The sequence below is a fragment of the Somniosus microcephalus genome, chromosome 6 (genome assembly GCF_052327205.1).
Source record: "Somniosus microcephalus isolate GS21.2 chromosome 6, FLI_Smic_1.0, whole genome shotgun sequence".
Lineage (NCBI taxonomy): Eukaryota > Metazoa > Chordata > Chondrichthyes > Squaliformes > Somniosidae > Somniosus > Somniosus microcephalus.
This window is the reverse complement of record NC_140992.1, coordinates 42,579,351-42,602,786: the sequence shown is the minus strand read 5'-3', so window position 1 is coordinate 42,602,786 and position 23,436 is coordinate 42,579,351. Positions and strand designations below refer to the sequence as shown.

The 23,436-nt window shown below is 45.4% G+C and overlaps 1 long non-coding RNA gene across 2 annotated transcripts in view; it reads right to left on the bottom strand.

The window, feature by feature from the left end:
- The window catches only part of LOC147115644 (uncharacterized), a 38,003-nt gene extending 23,753 nt beyond the window's left edge, over positions 1-14,250 (bottom strand). Inside the window, exons 1-3 of one of the 2 annotated variants that reach the window (XR_015078656.1) lie at positions 13,999-14,250; positions 12,317-12,433; positions 3,179-3,233 (exon numbers count right to left, since the gene is read on the bottom strand). This is a non-coding gene — a long non-coding RNA (uncharacterized LOC147115644). The remainder of the gene's footprint in view (positions 1-3,178; positions 3,234-12,316; positions 12,434-13,998) is intronic. The other variant, XR_015078655.1, reaches the window with a different exon arrangement.
- Positions 14,251-23,436: the final 9,186 nt, after the last annotated feature.

The following is a 23,436-nucleotide window of genomic DNA, read 5'->3' as shown; positions in this document are numbered from 1 at the left end:
GACTTCTTTGTGTGGGTGGAGCAGAGCACTGCCTGCCTCATCTAGACCACATATCACAAGCATCCTCAATGGTTCTTTTGCTGTTTGTGTGGGGAGGCGCTGTGATCCAGCAGGATATTGTTCAATAACGAAGATGCGGGGATAGGTAAATGTTTTGGAGTTTTTTCCTTGATTACCCTTGGGAATGAGGGAATATATTTGTGAAGAATTTCTAGCAATTTAATTAAATGTGTAGAGTCAATGAAAGGATAGATTGTCCATAGTCTTTGGAAGGAACAGTTCATTTTTCATATATTTTTATGTATTGCTGTTCATATTATTTTGGTACACAATTTATGCGTACATGAGTATTGTTTCTATTAATATATTTGCTTTGATTAAAAGTAATGTGCTGAATGGGACATTTAATCAGTATGAAGTCATATTTTGTTCTATTTTATCAATAAAAGCCTCAGATTGCCTACTTTTCTTTATTTCTTGATCATGGTAGATGTATAGTCATATTTCCAGTACAAGTTGCATTAGAGTCCCACCTCGGCCAAGTCATGTACAATAACAATATGGCTTCTATTATAAAACTGGGAAATGGCTCAGTTGATGGTACTCTTGCCTTTGAGTCAGAAGTTTGTAAATTCACTCTAGAACTTGAAAACATATGCCCTGAAATTCTGCCTGGGGTTCTCCTAGTCTTTCATTGTAATGTTGGCAGGAGATCCACAGAGAAATAGCGTAAATGGCCTTTTATGCTATAGATCTGGAGGTACTGCTGGTCTCCAGCTGCAGTTATGCCAGGAGATTGGGAGAATTCCTGCTTAATTTCAGGGCCACACTTCAGAGTAATACTGAGGGAATTCCGTGTTGTCGTGTGTGCTGGCTTTTCAGGTAAGATGTTAATACAAATTTTGCAGGACCTTGTGCTCTCTGGTCATGGGTCGGAGAATCGCAGGCAGTGTGCCCGAGATTTTTCAACCCACACTTGCAGAGTTAAAGCCCTGCCAGTGGCATGGGGTCTCACCAAATTTATGATGTTAAACCAAGGCCCTATCTGCCACATATCAATTGTGACTAGATTCAAAAGTAATTAATTAGCTGTGAAGCTTTGGGATATGCTGAGTATGTGGACGGTATTATATAGAGGCAAGTTCTTTCTTTCTATATATCAGAGTTGTTGGCATACTTGCACATTGGAATGGAAAAACACAGTTGTAGAATGCATTGCTTTCTGAATGTTTTTGCAAGTTTCTCTGCTTTCTCCTCTTCTCTTCTGAAGGCATCAACATCCACTAGGGTACAGTCCCATGGACACAAGTCACCTCGTGGTAACTTGACTAAATAGCCGTTCTTTGTATATGAGCGTAAGTAATGATTGGTAGTAGGCCATTCATTATGGGGGCTTCAAAACAAAAACTTAACACTTTCCAGCATTTGTCAATAAACAGAAATTAGGAGCCAATGAGTACTATTTGCAGCATCCAAACTCAACACAGATTGGGCAGCAAACCTCGAACCTTTTGGTCTGCACCTTGTCTTTGCCCACTGACCTATCAGGATAGCTGATTTCTAAATGTTATGGCATATTTTGGAGAAAAGGTATTTTTCAACTTTGCATACAGTGTGATATTTAAAGCATGCACCCATTAATTAAATATGTATGGAAATGCTGAAATTATGATGGATCATTGTGTTGCATCTAAAGTAATATGGATCTGCTGTAAATTATTATCTCAACTGATGTTACAAATGTGCAATATTGGCAAGGAGTCTCATCTGCCTGTTGTTCATATTGGGAAATGATGAGCATGCTGCATGGACAGTGTGCCCATGATTTCTGATATGCCCAGTCAGCTAGTAGTAGTGCACATTCATAAAATCAGCCCTATTGTAAAAAAATTCTATGGGATGACATAAAATGGAAAAAGTTGACAAAAATCTAAACTTCTGCCCAAATCTCAAATTTGTGCCTGGACAGAGAATTTATCATCAGGTAAATAATTCCAAACTTGACCTCTTTAATCTGCTTACAGGATGCATTGTGTAGAGCAATCAATCCACCCCCTTGTCTTATTTTTAATCTTCTGGTGAATTCTGCTTTGCTTTACTGTGTTTGCTTTTCACAAGATCACAAGGTAAATTACAGATGACGAAGGCCACTTGGCCTAGTTTAATTTATCTAGCCAGAGAAATTCTAACAGACCCCTACTGTTGCATCCAATTCTTTCTTCAATGATTCCAAGGGTTTTACTTCCATTACTCTATCTGGAAGTCTATTTCAGACTTGGATCACTCTTTGACTGAAGATGAATTTCCAAATATCTGTCTTAAAATTACTTAGTTTGAACCCGTCTCCAAGTTCTACATCCACGGTTGAATTTAAAGTAATATTCTGCGTTAACTATTTTATATCCTTGACAATCCTAAATACTTTTATAAATTTATCTCACAGAGGCCTCCTTTCTTGGGTGAATAGCCCAAGTTTCTCCAATGTTTCCTCTTAACTCAGACCCCGGCCACTGGGAATCAGCCTCATGGCTCTTCCTTGCATGGCTTCAATGTTTCACCTGTTGCTTGGCAACCAGAACTGGATACAATATTCAAGGTGCATTCTGAGCAGAGCACTATAAAGTTTGATCACTACCTCCTCTAAGTTATATTCTACTATTTTGACTATGCAGTTTAGCATTCTAATGGCCCAGAAATTTGGGTCGGGGGCTTCCCGTGGGTGGAAGCCCCTGAACTGCACTTACTGACCGCGCCGGTCATTGAGCTGTGGGCACGCGTGGGATTCCGATCCTGGGCCTCCTCCAACTGCCGGCACGCAGTGCTTGCGTATCCCAGGGGCGCAGTTAGTTCGATGCGTCCCCTGGGATCATGTGGACCATGGAGAGCCAATGGTAGCAGGGAATGCTTCATTCATAAGTTTGACAGGAAGAGCTGTCAAACCTATAAATACTATTAGCCCAAAAACATCACTAAATCTTCAAATAAATTTTTTAAAAATCACATTTTTAAAATAACTATAAATGACATGAAATAACTATTTTAAACAATAATTTAAATTTTTGAAAAAATTAATTACATTTTCTAACGGGGCTAAAAATAAACTTACCTTTCTTTAAAGTATTTAAAAATAATAAACCTGTGGAAAAAATGTTTTAATTTTAATTAATTCACCACTTACCTTGTAAGTGCTTTTTAAAAGTGTAACTCCTGGAGACTTACCCTCCCGGGAAAACCTGCAAAAAAAATGTAAGTTCGATAGAAACATAGAAACATAGAAGATAGGAGCCGGAGTAGGCCATTCGGCCCTTCGAGCCTGCTCCGCCATTCAATGAGATCATGGCTGATCATCCAAATTCAGTACCCTGTCCCTGCCTTCTCCCCATATCCCTTGATCCCTTTAGCCTCAAGAAATATATCCAACTCTTTCTTGAATATATTTAATGAACTGGCCTCCACCGCCCTCTGTGGCAGAGAATTCCACAGGTTCACCACTCTCTGGGTGAAGAAATTCCTCCTCATTTCAGTCCTAAATGGCTTACCCCTTATCCTTAGACTATGACCCCTGGTTCTGGACTCCACAGCCATCAGAAACATCCTTTCTGCATCTAGTCTGTCCAGACCTGACAGAATTTTATAGGTTTCGATGAGATCCCCTCTCAATCTTCTAAACTCCAGTGAGTATAAGCCCAATTGACACAATCTCTCCTCGTACGTCATTCCTGCCATCCCAGGTATCAGCCTGGTGAATCTTCGCTGCACTCCCTCCATGGCAAGAACGTGCTTCCTCAGGTAAGGTGACCAAAACTGCACACAATACTCAAGGTGCGGTCTCACCAAGGCCCTGTACAACTGCAGCAAGACATCCTTGTTCTTGTACTCGAACCCTCTTGCTACGAAGGCCAACATACCATTTGCCTTCTTAACCGCCTGCTGCACCTGCATGCTTACCTTCAGCGACTGGTGCACAAGAACACCTAGGTCTCTTTGCACTTCCCCTTCTCCCAATCTATTGCCATTCAAATAATAATCTGCCTTCCTGTTTTTGCCACCAAAGTGGATAACCTCACATTTATCCACATTATAGTGCATTTGCCATGTTTCTGCCCAATCACCCAACCTGTCCAAATCGTACTGGAGTTTCATGACATCCTCCTCACAGCATACCCTCCCACCCAGCTTTGTGTCGTCTGCAAATTTGGAGATATCACATCCAATTCCCTCGTCCAGATCATTAATATATATTGTGAACAGCTGGGGTCCTAGGACCGATCCTTGCGGTACCCCACTAGTCACTGCCTGCCACTCGGAAAATGACCCGTTTATTCCAACTCTTTGCTTTCTGTCCGCCAACCAGTTCTCTATCCAAGTCAATACCTTGCCCCCAATCCCATGTGCCTTAATTTTGCACGCTAACCTCTTATGCGGGACCTTATCGAAAGCCTTCTGAAAGTCCAAATACACCACATCCACTGGTTCTCCCTTATCTATTTTACCAGTTACATCCTCAAAAAATTCCAGTAGATTAGTCAAGCATGATTTACCTTTTGTAAATCCATGTAGACTTTGTCCGATCCTGTCACTGCTTTCCAAGTGCTCTGCGATTACATCTTTTATAATGGACTCTAGCATTTTCCCCACTACCGATGTCAGGCTTACCGGTCTATAATTCCTCGCTTTTTCTCTGCCACCTTTTTTGAATAGTGGGGTAACATTAGCTACCCTCCAATCCATGGGTACTGTTCCAGAGTCTATTGAGTTCTGGAAGATGGCCAGCAATGCATCTAATATTTCTAGGGCCACTTCCTTAAGTACCCTGGGATGTAGATTATCAGGCCCTGGGGATTTATCGGCCTTCAGTCCCATCAATTTTCCTAACACCATTTCTCTACAAATACTGATATCTTTCAGTTCCACCCTTTCATCAGACCCTATGTTCCGCGGTATTTCTGGAAGGTTATTTATGTCCTCCTTTGTGAAGACAGAACCAAAATATGTATTTAGTTGGTCTGCCATTTCTTTGCTCCCCATTATAAATTCCCCCGATTCTGACTGCAAGGGACCTACGCTTGACTTCACCAATCTTTTCCTCTTTACATATCTATAAAAGCTTTTACAGTCAGTTTTTATGTTCCCCGCAAGCTTACTCTCATATTCTATTTTCCCTTTCTTAATTAATCCCTTTGTCCTCCTTTGTTGAATCCTAAACTGCTCCCAATCCTCAGGATTATTGCTTTTTCTGGCCAATTTACATGTCCTCTCCTTGGATCTTATGCTATCCCTAATTTCCCTTGTTAGCCACGGTTGAGCCACCTTTTTTGTTTTATTTTTATGCCAAACTGGGATGAACAACTTCTGTAGTTCATCCATTCAGTCTTTGAATGTTTGCCATTGCCTATCCACTGTCAACCCTTTGAGTGCCATTCCCCAATCAATCCTACCCAACTCGCTCCTCAGACCATCGTAATTTCCTTTATTTAAATTGAGGACCCTAGTTTCTGAGTCAACTACTTCATTCTCCATCTTAATGAAGAATTCGATCATATTATGATCGCTCCGACCCAAGGGGCCTCGTACAACAAGATTGCTAATTAATCCTTTCTCATTACATAAAACCCAGTCTAAGATGGCCTGATCTCTGGTTGGTTCCTCGACATATTGGTCCAGGAAACCATCCCGTAAACACTCCAGGAATTCCTCCTCCACAGTATTGTTACTAATTTGGTTAGCCCAATCTATATGTAGATTAAAGTCACCCATGATGACTGCTGTGCCCTTATTGCACGCTTCTTTAATTTCCCTTTTAATGCCATCTCCAACCTCTGCCTTACTGATTGGAGGTCTATATACCACTCCCACTAATGTTTTTTTCCCCTTAGTATTTCTCAATTCTACCCATACAGATTCTACCTCATCAGAGCTAATATCCTTCATTACAATTGTGTTAATCCCTTCTTTAACCAGTAATGCTACCCCTCCTCCCTTTCCTTTTTGCCTATCTTTCCTGAATATCGAATACCCCTGGATGTTGAGTTCCCAGTCTTGGCCGTCCTTGAGCCACGTTTCCGTAATCCCAACCAAATCATATTCGTTTACCTCTATTTGCGCAGCCAATTCATCCACCTTATTACAAATGCTCCTCGCATTAAGACACAAAGCCTTCAGGCTTGTTTTTTTAACGCTCTTAGACCTGCCTGCCTCTCCTGCGCACGCGTTCCACCTGTCAACCCCTTCTTTCAGGGGAACAGAAGTTCCGGTTTCCAGCGCATGCGCAGTGCATGCACGAAACCGGCACTTCCATTGGGCTTACGGGTACTCACCCGTGGAGACCCGAATTTCTGGGCCATTGACTTTGTTGATTGCTACTCTGCATTGTTTGAATATGTTTAGTGCCAAGTCTACTTAGACTCCTAGGTTTCTTTTAACTTCATTCTCAGATATTTTAGCAACATTTATGAAGTACAGATCTCATCTATTTTTTCTATTGTGTCGGCTTTACACTTGTCTGCAATGAATTTGATCTGTTATTGCACTGCCCACTTACATATTTTGTTCAACTTATTCTGTTGTCACTGAGCCCCTCCTAGTTTGGTACCATCTGCAAATTTGACCACTTTGGATTAAGTTTCTGAATCCAGGTCATTTATGTAAATTAAAAGCAGGAGTGGTCTCAACAGTACTTCCACCACTCTGATATTACTCCTTTAATGAGTACTCCCTTCCAGCTGTTTACCTTGAAGCCCCGTAGCTTTGAATTTAATTAATAGTCTTTTGTGTGAAACTTTATCAAAACCTTTTGGATGTCAAGGTACACCATGTCATAGGGCTATCCGCAGTCCACGTGGATTGTCACTTCCTCAAAGAGGCCGAGAAGGTTAGTGAGACAGATCTTTCCCTACTGAATCCATGTTGACTGCTGTTTACTAGATTGTTATTATTTAGATGACCCTTAAGCTTACTCTTAATAATGGATTATTTTATTTTATATTGTCCAGTATGTCTAATAGGTCTGTAATTGTCTCTGTCTGTTTTGTTATCCTTTTTGAACATAGCGTCACAATACTCTGTTTACATAAGAACATAAGAAATAGGAGTAGGAGTAGGCCATTCGGCTCCTTGAACCTGCTCCGCCATTCAATAAGATCATGGCTGATCTTCTACCTCATCTCCCCTTTCCTGCACTATTCCCATAGCTCTTGATTCCCTTAATATTCAAAAATCTATTGATCTCTGTCTTGAATATACTCAAAGACTGAGCCTCCACAGCCCTCTGGGGTGGAGAATTCCAAAGATTCACCACCCTCTGATTGAAGAAATTTCTCCTCATCTCAGTCCTAAATGGCCGACCCCTTATTCTGAGACTGTGACCCCTGGTTCTAGATTCCCCAGCCAAGGGAAATATCCTTGCATCTACCCTGTGAAGCCCTGTAAGAATTTTGTATGTTTCAATGAGATCACCTCTCATTCTTCTAAACTCTAGAGAATATTGACCTAGTCTACTCAATCTGTCCTCATAGGACAATCCTCCCATCCCAGGAACCAGTCTGGTGAACCTTCATTGTACTTCCTCTATGGCAAGTATATCCTTCCTTAGATAAGGAGACCAAAACTGTACACAATACTCCAGGTGTGGTCTCACCAGGGCCCTATATAATTGCAGTAAGATGCCTTTACTCTTATACTCAAATCCTCTTGTAATACAGACCAACATACCATTTGCTTTCCTAATTGTTTGCTGTACCTGCATGTTAACTTTCAATGATTCATGTAAAAGGACACCCAGGCCTCTCTGAACACCAACATTTCCCAATCTCTCACCATTTTACAATCTACTGGAACCTCCCCAGTGTCAATGAACTCCCTTACAGTAATTGAGTCCTATCTAGGACTTCCATCATGTTTATAACAACGTCATTGGTTTTACTTGGGATAACTTTGGAGAGAGCATATTACTTATGTATTCCCTTGTGAACATTTGGAGGAAATAGTCGTTTAGAATGGGGGCAAAATTTGGTTGCTTTGCGCCTCCAAATGGGGTGCTAAAGGGGTGCAAAGCAACTAGCGCCCGGGCACGGCGCCGCTAACACCTCCTGCGAAATTCAGCAGGAGGTTAGCGGCGGCGGTAGCCGGTAGCGCCCTGCGGCACTATGCCTCTGGCGATGACATCATCGCCGTGCACAGCGCCCCGCTCATGACCCGGCTGCAAACTTGGGTTGCACCCCCTGACATACCGCTGGACGCTATCTCTGCCAGGGGGGCGTACTTGCGGCTGGGGCGGCGATATTTAAAGGGGATGTGCCGGGTGGCCAATTTTTTTGTGGGCCGCCTGCCAGCACCTGCCCCCTCTGCCCCCCTCCTGTGGGGTGTCGCCCACAATCCATCAGCCTGGCACTCCTCTTGCGTGCCGGGCTGTTTTGCTGGCACCCCGCTCCCTGGTTGCCCAGCAGGGCCCCGGTTCGCGCTGCGTGAGGCCTCTCCCCTTTAATAAGTGGAGGAAGGCCTGCAGTACCGCAGCGCGATGTGCCGGTGCGCATGGCGCTGCGGCACATAGCTCCGTGATATTGAACTAGAGTGCCCCGAGAGAGAGGGGCAGCACTTCCAGTAGCACCCCGCCTCCTTCTTGGGGCGCTCCCATTCAATTTCAGGTGTGGGCTGCTAACTTTTTCGGGGAGCTAGAAGTAGAGCCCTGGCGAAGTTACTGCCCCAAAAGTGGCAAAAACCAATCTTTCCCCCTCCTTTGTGCTCATCCTCAGATTTGAGCCATAATTTTGCATCTTTTACGACTTTTACCTTTTTTCTGAGCCCTCTTGTAGGACTGATCTTTTTACTATTCTGTTTAGCTATGTTATGCGTTTTTCCAAGTCTCTCTTTGCCCCTATGATCACCCTTTTAATGTGTTCAGACATTTTTTTGGATGAATCCCCGTGAGCCTCTTCTCCTTTCTCCCAGAGGATTTGTTTTTTTCTTTTCATCTCACTTTTAATTTGTTTGTTAATACATTTAGAGTCACTTTTGTTTAGTTTGAACTTGTTGGTTTTCCTAAAGCAGTTATCATGCATGTTCAGTATTATACTTTGAAACGTGTTCTACACATTCTATATGTGGCTCCAGTCCCACACTACATGCTTGACTCTTAATGTCCTCTGAAGTGACCTAGCAAGCCATCCTGTTGTAAATAATGACTATAAGTAATTAGATTGACTTATCAGAATTCCTTATATACAACACACGAAGGAAATCTTGATCAGTTGCCCTTTTCCCCCATTCTAGAATTCTTCTTAATTTTCTCTTCTAGTTATATTATTTTGGCTTTTTTCCACCGAATTTATTTATTCTAACTCCTTGGGGGTGATTCTAACATTTGATGATAGTGTAAAATGTTCAATATCAAGTTAGCCACCCACCATACACCATGCCAATCTTACTTTCCATTGACTTCAATGCATAGGGACATCAAGATATCGTCCATTTTACGCTATCACCAAAAGTTAGAATTAACCCCCTTTTCTCTGAAACTCTTTCTCACCTGTCTTTTTCTGCTGACTCATTGGGAGGACTTTTAACCTGAAGGAGCGCGTGGGTTTGGGTGCGTGTGGGGGGAGGCGGGGTTTGAAAAGTGGGAAAATTGTGAGTGCGTCAGGAAGCCGAATCCAACCTGCCAACATCCGTGTTTAAATTGAGCACGTTAGGCTTCTTGCGCAGAACCCCCTTGGGAGAGGCGGCTTGACTATTACAATATGCTAATCACTCAATTGGAGCGATACTTCAACTCACTTTCAAAATTCGCGGCGCATCCACGGGTTTCCCAGGCTTCCTGAAACTCGCCGGTGAAAGCAAGGTGAGAACACAATGGCAATTGAGGGAGCTGAATCAATACTCAATAAATACTCAGTACCAATGTTCCCTTTAATTTCTTTTGGGTGTGCGGCCCCTTTAATGGGCTGCAGCCCATTCAAACTACCGCGCATGCGCGGTTTTTCCTATTTAAAAGCCAGGGAGCCGGCTGCGCGGGACACCTGAGGGCAGCAGCAGCGAGCAGAGCAGCAGAGAGCGGAGTGGAGCAGCAGAGAGCAGAGCAGCAGAGAGCGGAGCAGCAGTGTGCGGAGCGGAGCAGGAGCGAGGGGAGCAGCAGAGAGGGGAGCAGCACACAAAAGGCACTACCTCTGACCCAGGGTGCACAGGCAGAGTTTCCTTGACATGTCCGAACAGCAGTGTTGCAGGAGGCTCAGGTTGCCCCGTCAGGTGGTGATAGACAACTTCAGTCTACTGGAAGAAGACTTGCTGCCTGCTGGACCTGGTGGCTACATGTTACCAGTGGTTGTCAAGTTACCAACGCTCTCAACATTTTAGTTTCTGGATCCTTCAAGGGTGCTGCCAGAGACATATCCAGGATTTCCCAGTCAGCGGGCCAGAAATACATAAGACAGGTGACTAATGGGTTCTTTGCCGAGGCTGTCAATTATGTAAACTTCGCCTGCGATAACGCCAGTCAGAATGAGTGGGCGCTCGGATTTGTGTCTCTGGCTGGCTTCCCACAGGTTCAGGGCATCATTGACTGCACATACGTGGCAATCCGGGCACCCCCAGATCAACCAGCAGTATTTGTGAACCGCAAGGGCTTCCACTCCATCAATGAGCAGCTGGTGTGCAACCACAAAAAGATATTTATGCAGGTGTGCGCAAGATTCCCAGGGAGCTGCATGATGCTTTCGTCCTGCAGCAGTCCAAGCTCTGTCATCTTCGGATCTGCAAGCTTAAGGGGTGGCGGCTAGGAGACAAGGGATACCCATTTCAAACTTGGCTGATGACACCCATCAGAAACCCGACCAATGAAGCCCAACAGCGCTACAATGAATGCCATATGACCACCAAATGTGTGATCTAACAAGCCATCGGCATGCTGAAGATGCAGTTCAGGTACCTAGACAGATCTTCAGCACGCACCAGCCAGGGTGTCCAGAATAGTTGTGGTGTGCTGCGCTCTGCACAACATTGTGCAGCAGCAAGGTTTTTGAACTTGCAGGAGGAATAAGGCGAAGAGCTCAGATCCTCCTTGGATGGTTCCGAGGAGGCGGAGGAGGAAGATGAGGAGGAGGAAGGTGATGAGGGCAATGCACCAACAGCTGTACATATTGCTGGCAGGCATGTCCTTATTAATGCAAGGTTCACTTAGGTTGTACCAGTGGACCGACGTCAGAAGCACATGCAACAGCTACTCTTCCCCCCACCCTCCCAATGCCACCGACATAAAAGAGTCCTGCAGACAACCACCAACCCCTTGCACATTCACCCATTGATCCCCATCAATTCATGCCTTCCCATTCATCATCAAACAAGTTAAAAGGCGACTTGCCACCCAGTAACCAAGAATGGGCAAGACGGGAAAGTGGTGCAAAAGAATAAAATTTACGTGATTAAACTAAACAACAAACTTCACAACATCACATTTCTCAAACACCCTTGTGCATACCTTTGTGCAACTACAAAGCTTTCCTCTTCCTTTTTTTTCCGCTCCTACATGGTGCAAACCCTGTGGTTTCAGAGGTAGAGGTAGGCTGCTCAGATCCCTGTTCTGACTGCTGAGATGCCCTTGGCCAATGTCCTCTGGGTTTTGGAGCCTGTGAGGGCTCCACCGAAGTTTGCTCCACCTGCACCTGTGCAGGGGCGGACTCAGCCATCGGGAGATGAGGCAGCTTGTTGGGCAAAGACTGGGGTCGGCGGGAGGGTGGAATGGGTGAGAAGTGAAAGCACTTTGAGTGGAGTTCCCACTTCCATGTCCGACTTCGCCATCATCGCTCTCGTGGCCCAGCCACATTTCACTGCTACCGCTATGCTGGAGAGCACTTTGGTGCAGATCAGTGCGGCACCGTAAGGCAGCAGACATGTTGTCATCCAGAGTGTGCACGGCTGTGGTCAAGGCGGCATGGACTCATTTGATTGCTGCGTTTGATGTTTCACGAAGCTGGCCACTCTATACATGGAAGAACACATCATTGCAATACCCTGTGACATCAACCCACTCATGCTTGAGGTAGACTCCTCCATTCTCTCTGCAATCGTGGTCATTGTGCTTGGAAGGCCTGGCAGTGCATCGCAAACATTCTCTACTGCTGCTCAATGATTCTCCTTTTCCTCGACGGCCCCCAGGGTACAGAATCTGTTTCAATCTGAGCAGAGTTTGGAGGGGGCTGTGCCTTCCGACTTGGACTCTCCACTGCTGTACCTGCCACTACCATCTGCTTTTGCTCACTTGTGAAGTGTGAGTCACCAGATGACAACCCAACTATCTGTCTAACTGGTCCCACCGAAGTGCGAGTACCTGAGCTGGTGCATGGTCTGCATGAGTCCTGTGATGGTGCAGCTTCAGAAGGACTCAGCTCCTCTGAGGAATCATCGTCCATGACCTCCACCGACTGCTGCTGCTCGCGTGAAGGGCCTGTAGGAGATAAAAAAACATGAATTAGTCCTGGTGAGGTAAGAATGTTGCCATTTATCATTCTGAAGATGATCATATTTCACTTGCTGTTGAAATCAAGTCAACATCACTGAGTGCCATATGCCATGTGGGTTGCTGATATCTGGGAGGCCCGTGTCTCTCCATCTCTGATGGCCAGGAACATCAAAACTCCACTTACCTCCAGCGCATCCTCCTCTGCACTTCTGAGTTGGGAAATCTGTGGGGGACTGTGGTAAACCACTGTTATAGTTATCACTGTATATTGTTCTCACTGTTCTCACTGTCACATCACTACACGAGGTCGCCTCTTGTCGCACTGTTATACCTGGGCTGACCACCTCCGACTCCGCCCATTACCTGCCCAGGTATAAAGGTAGCTGACTGGCTAGTATTCCTCCCTGTTGGATCGGATCACCCACGAGGGTGGGCTCTGTTATTTAGCCAATAAAAACCTTCAGTTACGTTCTTAACTCGTCGCCTTTTATTGGACTAATTGATAGGCATATCAATTTTATTGGCTAAATCTCTTCGCCTTGTTCGGGTTCCCGAACTATATACATAGTGACCGGGGCGCCTCCTTCATGAGCGAGGAACTCCGTCAGTTCCTATTGGAGAGGGGTATTGCAGCAAGCAGGACCACCAGCTACAACCCCCGAGGGAACGGCCAGGTGGAAAGAGAGAACGCGACGGTATGGAAGGCCACCCTCTTAGCCTTAAAGTCTAAGGGCCTCCCAACCTCCCGCTGGCAAGAGGTCCTCCCGATTGCGCTGCACTCCATCCGGTCACTACTTTGCACTGCCATTAACACCACCCCCCATGCTCGAATGTTTGTCTTCCCCAGGAAGTCGACTACGGGAACCACCCTACCAACCTGGCTGACCTCTCCGGGACCCGTCTTGCTGCGAAAGCACGTGAGGGCCCATAAAACGGACCCCCTGGTCGAGAAGGTGAACCTCCTGCACGCCAACCCCCAGTACGCCTATGTGGCTTACCCAGACGGACGGGAGGACACTGTCTCCTTACGAGACCTCGCACCCTCACCCCCCCCTCCCAACCCCCCGAGTCCAGCCGAGGTAGACGGCATGCCGGAACCCCACGAGCCTTTGCCGACTACGCAGACACCAGCTTTAACACCGGATAATGTAACACCGCCGCTGCGACGATCGGAGAGGCTAACGAAGCCTCCGGACAGACTGACATACCAGAGCTGGTAATACACTTCACCCCGCCGGACTCTAATCTAAACAAGGGGTGAATGTGGTAAACCACTGTTATAGTTATCACTGTATATTGTTCTCACTGTTCTCACTGTCACATCACTACACGAGGTCGCCTCTTGTCGCACTGTTATACCTGGGCTGACCACCTCCGACTCCGCCCATTACCTGCCCAGGTATAAAGGTAGCTGACTGGCTAGTATTCCTCCCTGTTGGATTGGATCACCCACGAGGGTGGGCTCTGTTATTTAGCCAATAAAAACCTTCAGTTACGTTCTTAACTCGTCGCCTTTTATTGGACTAATTGATAGGCATATCAGGGACCACCTCCAGTTCTCTCCTTCTCCCTAGTATTCTGTGCTCTTGTGATATCCGAGTGGTAAGGTCCAAAACTGAGATAAGCGAGTTATTAGGCAGAAAACCCAACTGTTTATTACACGGTGTAGCAGAGAACAACTCTTACAGGCTGCAAGCAAAACACAGTATTTCTAACTGCCCGATGCAAGATGGAGGATCCCTCTGAGTCATACCCATAATGCCACATTACCTTAATAACTGGTGTACCAGGACATTACCTTAAATACTGGTGAATATGAATCCTTACTATTTGGCTCCATCTGGTGGATACTTAAACATTACATCCCAGGTTACTATATCCCTCCCCTCTTAAGATGAACATTAATTTGAACCTTAATTTCTTAACAACATTCTTAAAAAGTCCCATAAGGAAACTCCTTTAACGATAGTCCATACTGAACGAATCTAGCAGGTCGTGATCAATCTCTCTGGCGGCTTGTGAGTCATTGGTGAACATCTTACAGTCAAGTCCCTGCTTGGTTGTGGTAGAGCCACCTGCTGCTCCTGAGCAGTACTCAGAGTATCTGACTCTGCTACGATGGTTTCCTCTTGACGAAGGGGTCCAGGTGGAACTGGCTCTGTTCGTGGTGGTGGTACCACCGATGCATTTGGATAACTGGGGGCCAACTTGTCCTCCGACATCTCCTCTGGAACCTCCATTTCGATTTCCCATTGTCTGGTCAGTATCTGATCCACATGTCTGCGTACTACCTGACCAGTTCCCACCATGACCGTATATGATACTGGACCGGTCATTGAGTCTATGACGCCAGGAATCCATTTTGGACCATAACTGAAATTCCTGGTAAGGACCGCATCTCCTTCTCCAAAACTGCGGCTCTTTGTCCTTCTGTCATGGTTCTCCTTTTGTTTGATTTGTCGGTTTTCCACCTTCCTTTTTAGATCTGGGTGAACCAGGTCAAGAGTGGAGCGTAGTCGACGTCCTAACAACAGCTCAGCAGGAGAGAGTCCTGTGGTAGATTGAGGTGTTATTCTGTAGCTGAACAGAACTCGTGACACCTTGGTTGCCAAACTCCCTTCCGCATTTTTTTTCATCATCTCCTTAAATGTTTGTACGGCTCTCTCCGCAAGTCCATTTAAAGACGGATGATATGGAGCTGAGGTCACGTGCACTATGCCATTGTTTCTCATGAACTCTTTTGTTTCTGTACTCACAAAACACATGACATTGTCACTTACTATGATCTCCGGTAGCCCTTGATTACTAAAACTCCTACGCAGGCAGTCTATAGTAACAGTAGATGAAGCAGAATTTACAGGATACACATCCATCCATTTGGAATGTGCATCAATGATTATGAGGAACATCTTTCCCATGAATGGACCCGCATAATCTACATGTAATCTTCTCCATGGTTTATCCGGCCAATCCCAGGGGTGGAGAGGAGCCGCTGCTGGTGCCTTCCTGTGTACTTGACAAGTGCTGCATGTCTTGACTAGATTTTCTATCTCCTCATCTAGCTTTGGCCACCACAAGTAACTCCTTGCCAAGGCTTTCATATGCGAAACTCCAGGATGACACTGATGTAGTTGCCCTAGGATAGACTGTTGTGCTGACTGTGGAATAATCACTCATGCTCCCCACAACACGCAACCATCCTGCACACTCAGCTCTGTCTTCCTGACACTGTAAGGTGTGAAATCAGTCCCTTCCGGATGCTGTGGCCAACCCCTCATCACATATTCTCGGACTCTAGACAGTACTGTATCTTTACCTGTCCATGTCCTTACTTGTTCTGCGGTCACAATTGCCATGTCCGTGTCCTCCAACATCAAAACTCTGTCCTCTGGAGCTGCACGGATAGGTATACCTGGCAGTGGAAGATGGCTCAAGGCATCTGCGTTCCCATGGTACTTGCCCGCCTTGTAAACGATGACATACTCATATGCCCTCAACGTCACTGCCCACCTCTGGATCTGGGGTGACACCATCTGTGGTACTGCTTTCATTTCATTAAAAAGAGATAGAAGAGGTTTATGATCGGTGCATATGGTGAATTTCCTGCCATATATGTACTTGTGAAACCTCTGTAACCCAAACATTACTGCTAACCCCTCTTTATCTAACTGGGAATAGTTTTTTTCCGCTGGTGTGAGAGTTCGAGACATAAACCCTATCGGTCGTTCTGTTCCACCTTCCAAGCTGTGTGAAAGAACCACCCCCACCCCGTAAGGTGAAGCATCACAAGAGAGAATGATGTCTTTCTCTGCATTGTAGTGAACCAGCACATCCGAGGACAGCATCAGTTTCTTGGACTGTTCAAATGAAACCCTCTGTTCCTCTTCCCACTGCCACTGTGTCTCCTTGCGCAGAAGTTTGTGAAGCGGTGCTAACACTGTTGCCAAGTTTGGTAAAAATCTGTTATAATAGTTTAGCAGTCCCAGGTAAGCTTTTAACTCAGTCACATTGGTAGGAGCTGGGGCCTCCTGCACTGCTTATACCTTCTCCTTGATTGGATGGAGCCCGGTGGCATCCACTCTGTGTCCCAGGAACACGGCCTCATTCCCCAGGAAAGTGTACTTACTCCTCTTGAGCCATAACCCAGCCTTATCCAATCTTTGTAGTACCTCTTTCAGAGTGCTCAGATGCTCCTGGCCGGTTCTTCCCGTCACCAGAATGTCATCCAGATAGATTGAAACATGTGGGATCCCTTGCAGTACCCCCTCGATAGTCCTCTGGAAGATAGCTGGACTAGATGAGACACCGAATGGTAAGCGGTTATAGGTAAACAAACCCTTGTGTGTATTTATGGTTACATACTTCTTGCATTCCTCCTCTAGTGTAATCTGCAAGTATGCATGACTCATATCCAGCTTCGTGAATTTCTTCCCTCCAGCCAGGTTTGCAAAGAGATCCTCTGTTTTAGGAATAGGATACTGTTCTAGTTTAGACACCCTATTTATTGTCAATTTATAATCTCCACAGAGTCTTACCGAATTGTCTGGTTTTAAAACAGGTACAATGGGAGCTGCCCATTCTGAACATTTCACGGGTTCCAGAATGTTCTCTCTCAAAAGACGGTCAAGCTCAGCCTCTACCTTCGGTTTCATGGCATACGACTTGGTCGTTGTTTAAAAAACCTTGGCAGTGCCTCCTTGTCTACATAAATCTTAGCTGGGGGGCCATTAAATGTGCCAAGTTCCTCCTTGAACACGTTCTCATGTTCAATCAACACTTTTTGCAAAGATAACTGTTTGCCTCCCTCTATTTGATTTATTGCTCCCCAATCTAATTTAAGTTCTTGTATCCAGCCCCGACCTAACAAGTTTGGTCTGGAACCCGATACTACAACTACAGGTAGCTGTTCCACGGTGTCCCTGTGTTGCACAGTTACAGTAGCTGTACCCAATGTCGCCACTCGTTCACCGGTATATGTTTTAAGCTGTATAGAGCAAGACTTTAACTCTGGAACTTTTGCACGGTTCCACAATTTTGAATATTCCTCCCTGTTCATTATGGTCACACCGCATCCTGTATCCACTTCAAAGTTGACCTTAGAGTCATTTACTGTCAGTTGCAAAGTGATAGGATCCACTTTTGGAATGTTCTCTACATTACTATGCATTATGAACATGTCGTCTTCTTTCTCAGCTTCTCCGCTGATGTGATGTGCTCCCTGTTTTTTCACTTCTCTTCCTAGGTTTTGCTTTCCTCCCCCATTTGGTTTGTATTCCTCCACGGTTGCTTTTGCCCTGCATGCACGTTTTATATGTCCTTTTTTTCCACACCTGTGGCACTTTTCCTCCAGAAACCTGCATTCCCTCGCCAGGTGATCGCCATTGCATCTATAACATGCCTTTACATGATCACGTTGTGGTTTCTGATGCATATTTAACTTGTGCACAACAAACTGACCTCCAACTTGCTTTATCGTAGCCCTGTCTGAACCTTGTATTTCTTTTACATCTCGGTTCGCTGTCTCTATGGCTTGAGCAAGTTCCAATGCTTTTTCATACGTAAGCCCAGTCTCGGACAATAATCTCTGCATTCGATCATCCATTATCCCGCAAACCAGCCTATCTCTCAGCATGTCTTTCAGGTTGTTCCCGTAATTGCAATCATGTGCCAATTTTCTCAACACCGCTACATAATCCAATACAGTCTCTCCCGGTTTCCTGTTCCGTGAATTAAATTTGAAACGCTGTACAATCTCACTCGGTCTGGGATTGAAATGATCCTTCAGCAAGGCCACTAATTCAGCAAATGTTCTGTCTCCTGGCTTATTAGGACTGCATAAGTTTCTCATTAGACTATACGTCTGACTTCCCACGGAAGTGAGCAAAATAGCTCTCCTTTTCCCGACATCATCTATATCATTTGCTTCAAAGAAATGCATCAGCACCTCGCAGTACTCATCCCAGGTCTGAGTCTGAACATCAAAAGCAGAGATCTTTCCTACCATAGCAGCCATGATCGGTTATTCAGTGCTCCTTTTCTTTTTTTCTTCTTCAAGATGTGATCAGTTGATGCTCGTCGCCAATATGTGATATCCGAGTGGTAAGGTCCGAAACTGAGATAAGCGAGTTATTAGGCAGAAAACCCAACTGTTTATTACATGGTGTAGCAGAGAACAACTCTTACAGGCTGCAAGCAAAACACAGTATTTCTAACTGCCCGATGCAAGATGGAGGATCCCTCTGAGTCATACCCATATTGCCACATTACCTTAATAACTGGTGTACCAGGACATTACCTTAAATACTGGTGAATATGAATCCTTACTATTTGGCTCCATCTGGTGGATACTTAAACATTACATCCCAGGTTACTATAGCTCTCTTCTGTAGCGAGGGGAAGATAAGACCTATGAGTGACTGTAATAGCATGTGTTCACCCGATGGATGCATTGTATTTGGTGAGGGTGACAATCAGAGAAAAGCTGAAATTGCATAAGGATCAGGGGGAGTGGCAGATGGATAGATAGGGATGTGAGGAAGTGCATAGAAAGAAAAAGATGGGTGCGCGTGCAAGATAAGTGGGTGTGAGGAGTGAAACGATTGTGTAAGCTTGACAAGGCAGAGTGAGGGTGTGGGGTGATGCGCACAGCAGGACGTAGGTGAATGTACAACTGTACTCACCTTTCCTGACCTGGTAAGGTTGTTAAAGTGCTTCTTGCATTGAATCCAGGAGTGTGGCACTAGGCTCCTGCAGCTGACCTCCTGTGTCACCTCCAGCCATGCCTTCTTGGTGTCAGCAGCAGGTTTCTTGCTCCCATTGATGGGGAAGAGTATCTCTCTCGGTCTCCTCATTGACCCCAGCAACCTTTACCTGTTTCATTTTTAAGACGCGCTGAACTTTCTTCCGAGTTTCCTGCGCAATATTGGACTCTCGCTCCCAATGCGTCTCCGAGTTAATATCGGGGCTTTACTGACCATTTTGGAAATTGGGTTGCTTCCAACAATTGAGCTTTCATTAGCAGAAAAACAGGATGCACTGCAGCAACTCGCTTAAGCTTCTTCAGCAGCACCTCCCAAACCCGCCACCTCTGCCACCCAGAAGGAAAAGGGCAGCAGGTGCATGGGAACACCACCACCTCCAAGTTCCCCTCCAAGTCACACATCATCCTGACTAGCAAACATGTCACCTTTCCTTCATCGTCGCTGGGTCAAAAGCTTGGAACTCCCTCCATAACAGCACTGTGGGAGTACCTTCACCACACGGCCTACAGTGGTTCAAGTAGGAGGCTCACCACCACCTTCTCATGGACAATTAGGGATGGGCAATAAATGCTGGCCTTGCCATGATGCCCAGGTTCTGTGAATGAATAAAAATTTTTAAAAATTAAAATATTAATAAGACTAATTTTAGGTTAGCCTCGGGCCTCCTGGTTACGCACGCCTTCCATTTCAGGCTCGAAAATGGGACTAAAGTAATTTCTCCCCAGAAAGCTTCTTATGTTTCCGTTCCATCTCATGTATATATTTTAATGAATTCAAAGCAGTATAGCCCAGATTTTAGCCGGAGCGGAAATTGGGCAGATAAAGGGGGGAAAGGTGAGCACAAAACCCTCCTGACTTTGGCAGCATAATGCCGGGATGATTTTAACTCCAGGGCCTCATCTGGATGTTCCCAGTCACTCTGGCTCCTCCTGGCCCCATATGGAAAGTAAAAATGTGGGGGGAAAAATGACCTCTTTGGGCCTCTTCTGGCCCTGGATCCTTTTCCTGTTGTCTTCACCTGGCAGGAAATCCACAATGGCTTCAAAGGATACAGTTGATTGGTGCAGAGTACAGGCTCAGAGGTAATACGGGCTGGTATCATTACAGAATGAATATTCACAACCAGGTCATGAAAACCCTGTACAAGTGTGGCATTGAGACTGACCCTCCAGCCATCTAGTGGTAGCTGGCACTCTAGAAGCCCCCACACTCTTTACTACACCATCCTGGTGCCTTGTTGCTGCAGAAATCTCCTGGATTGTCATTCCCTCTGGAGTGAAACTTTCTATAAAGTGTTGGAGATGTGTGTATTGGACTCTTCCCACTTCTTCATCATCTCAACCATATGCATGGAAACTGTTCGACCAGCTGCACATGCAGTGCTTTTGAAAACTGGGATCCTGCGATCTGGGTCCCTAGTTTCCTCAGCTGTGTGCAGTCATTCTCCAACCCCCGTGGGGGAACTGGACTCTCCATCTCTTACACTTCCAGGTCCTCATGCTTGCTATTGCTCAGTGCTTCATACAATAAAAATCTCTCTGACTCACTAACTACTTCCTCCTGAGTCTGTGTCTCTGAGTTGGTGAAGATGAGTCGGCAGTTGTAGCTCAGGAAGTGTCAGCAGTTGTATATTTAGAAGTGCCCAGGTAGTCAATGGAGTGGCTGGCCTCTTTCTCCCAGGGAACCCTTATGATGTAAAACACAGAAGAGCTTGTTTAGTTGTGCACCCTTTTACTGTACCTCTTGAAAAAATAGCAACTGAGCATAAGGGCATTTGTAACACTTTGAGAAAGCGCATGAAGCTGACAGTATCATGGGTCTTGCCCTCCCTTTACCAAGCTTCTCTTGCCGCTTTGCCTACAACCTATCCATCTCCCACAGCCTCTCTTGTCTCTCTGTCTGTTATCTGCAGAGCTTCCTTTTTGTGTGGGCACAGGATTTGTAGTACTGATGCTTCTCTTCCAGTTGCAGTTCTCCGTCATTGGTTATGGGTGACCTTTTCCTTTTGCGGGGAGAGAGCACAATGTTAAAGGAATATGGGCTCCATTTTGACTTTTCGGCAACTGATTGGCGGAGTGCGCCGGCCAGCTGCTGGTGAAGAGACACCGTGATTTTGAGAGCCCGGCCTCATTTAAATTTGGCAAATGAGCTGCTGGGCACTAAAGAGGCGTCCCAATGCAGCTTGCCGCATTGAAGCCTTAAGATCGGGCTGGGGCAGCCGCCAGCAAGGAATTGTGGGAGTGGGGGTCGCAAATGTAACCCCGCTATGCAAATGTAACCTCGCTATGCAAATGTAACCCCGCTATTCAAGAAAGGAGGGAGAGAGAAAACAGGGAACTACAGGCCAGTTAGCCTGACATCAGTCGTCGGGAAACTGCTGGAATTTATTATTAAGGAAGTGGTAACAGGGTACTCAGAAAATCATAATATGATTTAGGCAGAGTCAACATGGTTTTATGAAAGAGAAATCATGTTTGACAAATTTATTAGAGTTTTTTGAGGATGTAACTAGAGGGGTGGACAAAGGGAAACAGTGGATGTAATATATTTGGATTTCCAAAAGGCATTCGATAAGGTGCCACATAAAAGTTTGCTAGGCAAGATAGTTGCTCATGGGGTTGGGGGTAATATATTAGCATGCATCGTAGAGCAGAAACTGATAGCCAAGTTCCGCACTCATGAGGACGGCCTCAACCGGGATCTTGGGTTCATGTCACGCTACATGTAACCCCACCTGACGTAGGGTCATCCAGACTTGAGTCGTCGTTGGCTTGTTCTCTCTACACAGATGTGGCCGGACCTGCTGTGATTTCCAGCAAAAAAAATGTTTTTTTGTCTGTTTTTTGTTTTTCATACAGACCCCAGCATCTGCAACATTTGACCCCTTGTGACCCCACCTCATTGTTCTTTGATGTAATGTTTTCCTGACTGACCTGTTTGGACACCATTCACACCTTTGATTGCTGTGATTATCTCTCTGCCGAGGTGTGATAAATGGCAGTTAGAAAGATTACCTGTAATCATCTGGTATTATTCTCTGACTATATAAGCTGTGTCTTTATGCATCTCGCCACTTCACCTGACGAAGGAGCAGCGCTCCGAAAGCTTGTGATTTCAAATAAAACTGTTGGACTATAACCTGGTGTTGTGTGACTTCTTATATTAGCATGGATAGAGGATTGGTTAATTGACAGAAAACACAGAGTAGAGATAAAGTGGTAGTTTTCAGGTTGGCAGGCTGTAACTAGTGGGGTGCTGCAAGGATCAGTGCTTGGGCCTCAAGAGTGTAATGCATCCAAGTTTGCTGACGATACAAAGCTAGGTGGGAAAGTAAGCTGTGATGAGAACACAAAGAGCCTGCAAAGGGATACAGACAGGTTAAGTGAGTGTGCAATAAGGTGGCAGATAAAGTACAATGTGGGGAAATGTGAGGTTATTCACTTTGGTAGGAAGAATAGAAAAACAGAGTATTTTTAAAATGGTGATAAACTATTAAATGTTGGTGCTCAGAGAGATTTGGGTGTCCTCGTACAAGAAAAACAGAAAGTTAGCATGCAGGTACAGCAAGCAATTAGGAAGGCAAATGGCATGTTGGCCTTTATTGCAAGGGGGTTGGAGTATAAGAGTAAGGAAGTCTTGCTATAATTGTACATGGTTTTGGTGAGGTCACACCTGGAGTCCAATGTTCCTATTAAGTTGCACGACGCGCAGCGGTCTGGAGGTCCCATGCAGGCCGCTCACCGGCTTAACAATGGAAATAACTACATATACATAAAAAATTGAATGGGCCGCACAGCCAGTTAAAGGGCCCGCACACCAAAACAAAAATGACAGGGAACATTGTCGGGGTCCTATTTACATCATAGGGCCATGGGTTCCATATTAAAAGGGCCTATCGACTGAAACAGGTAGGGGCTTTAGACACCCACTGATAGGCCCCTTTCAAAATGGAGTCAGCTGCGTCGCCAGTGTTAATGGGGCGGTAAGGCTTCCGACCCCATTTTGAGACTGTTACCACCTCGTTAAAGCCAGGTGAAGTTAGTGAAACTCAACCCCAATGAGGGGCATGGACCCTTGTTTCCCCCCCACATGAGTACATGCATCTCAGGATGATGAAAGATGCAGATGCATTTTCCCATTAAATAAAGCATCCTTGAAGACTATCAAAACTTCTTGTGTGAGGCTATGTGAGTTGACAGAGTGGTTATGAGTTAAGATGCTGTTTGA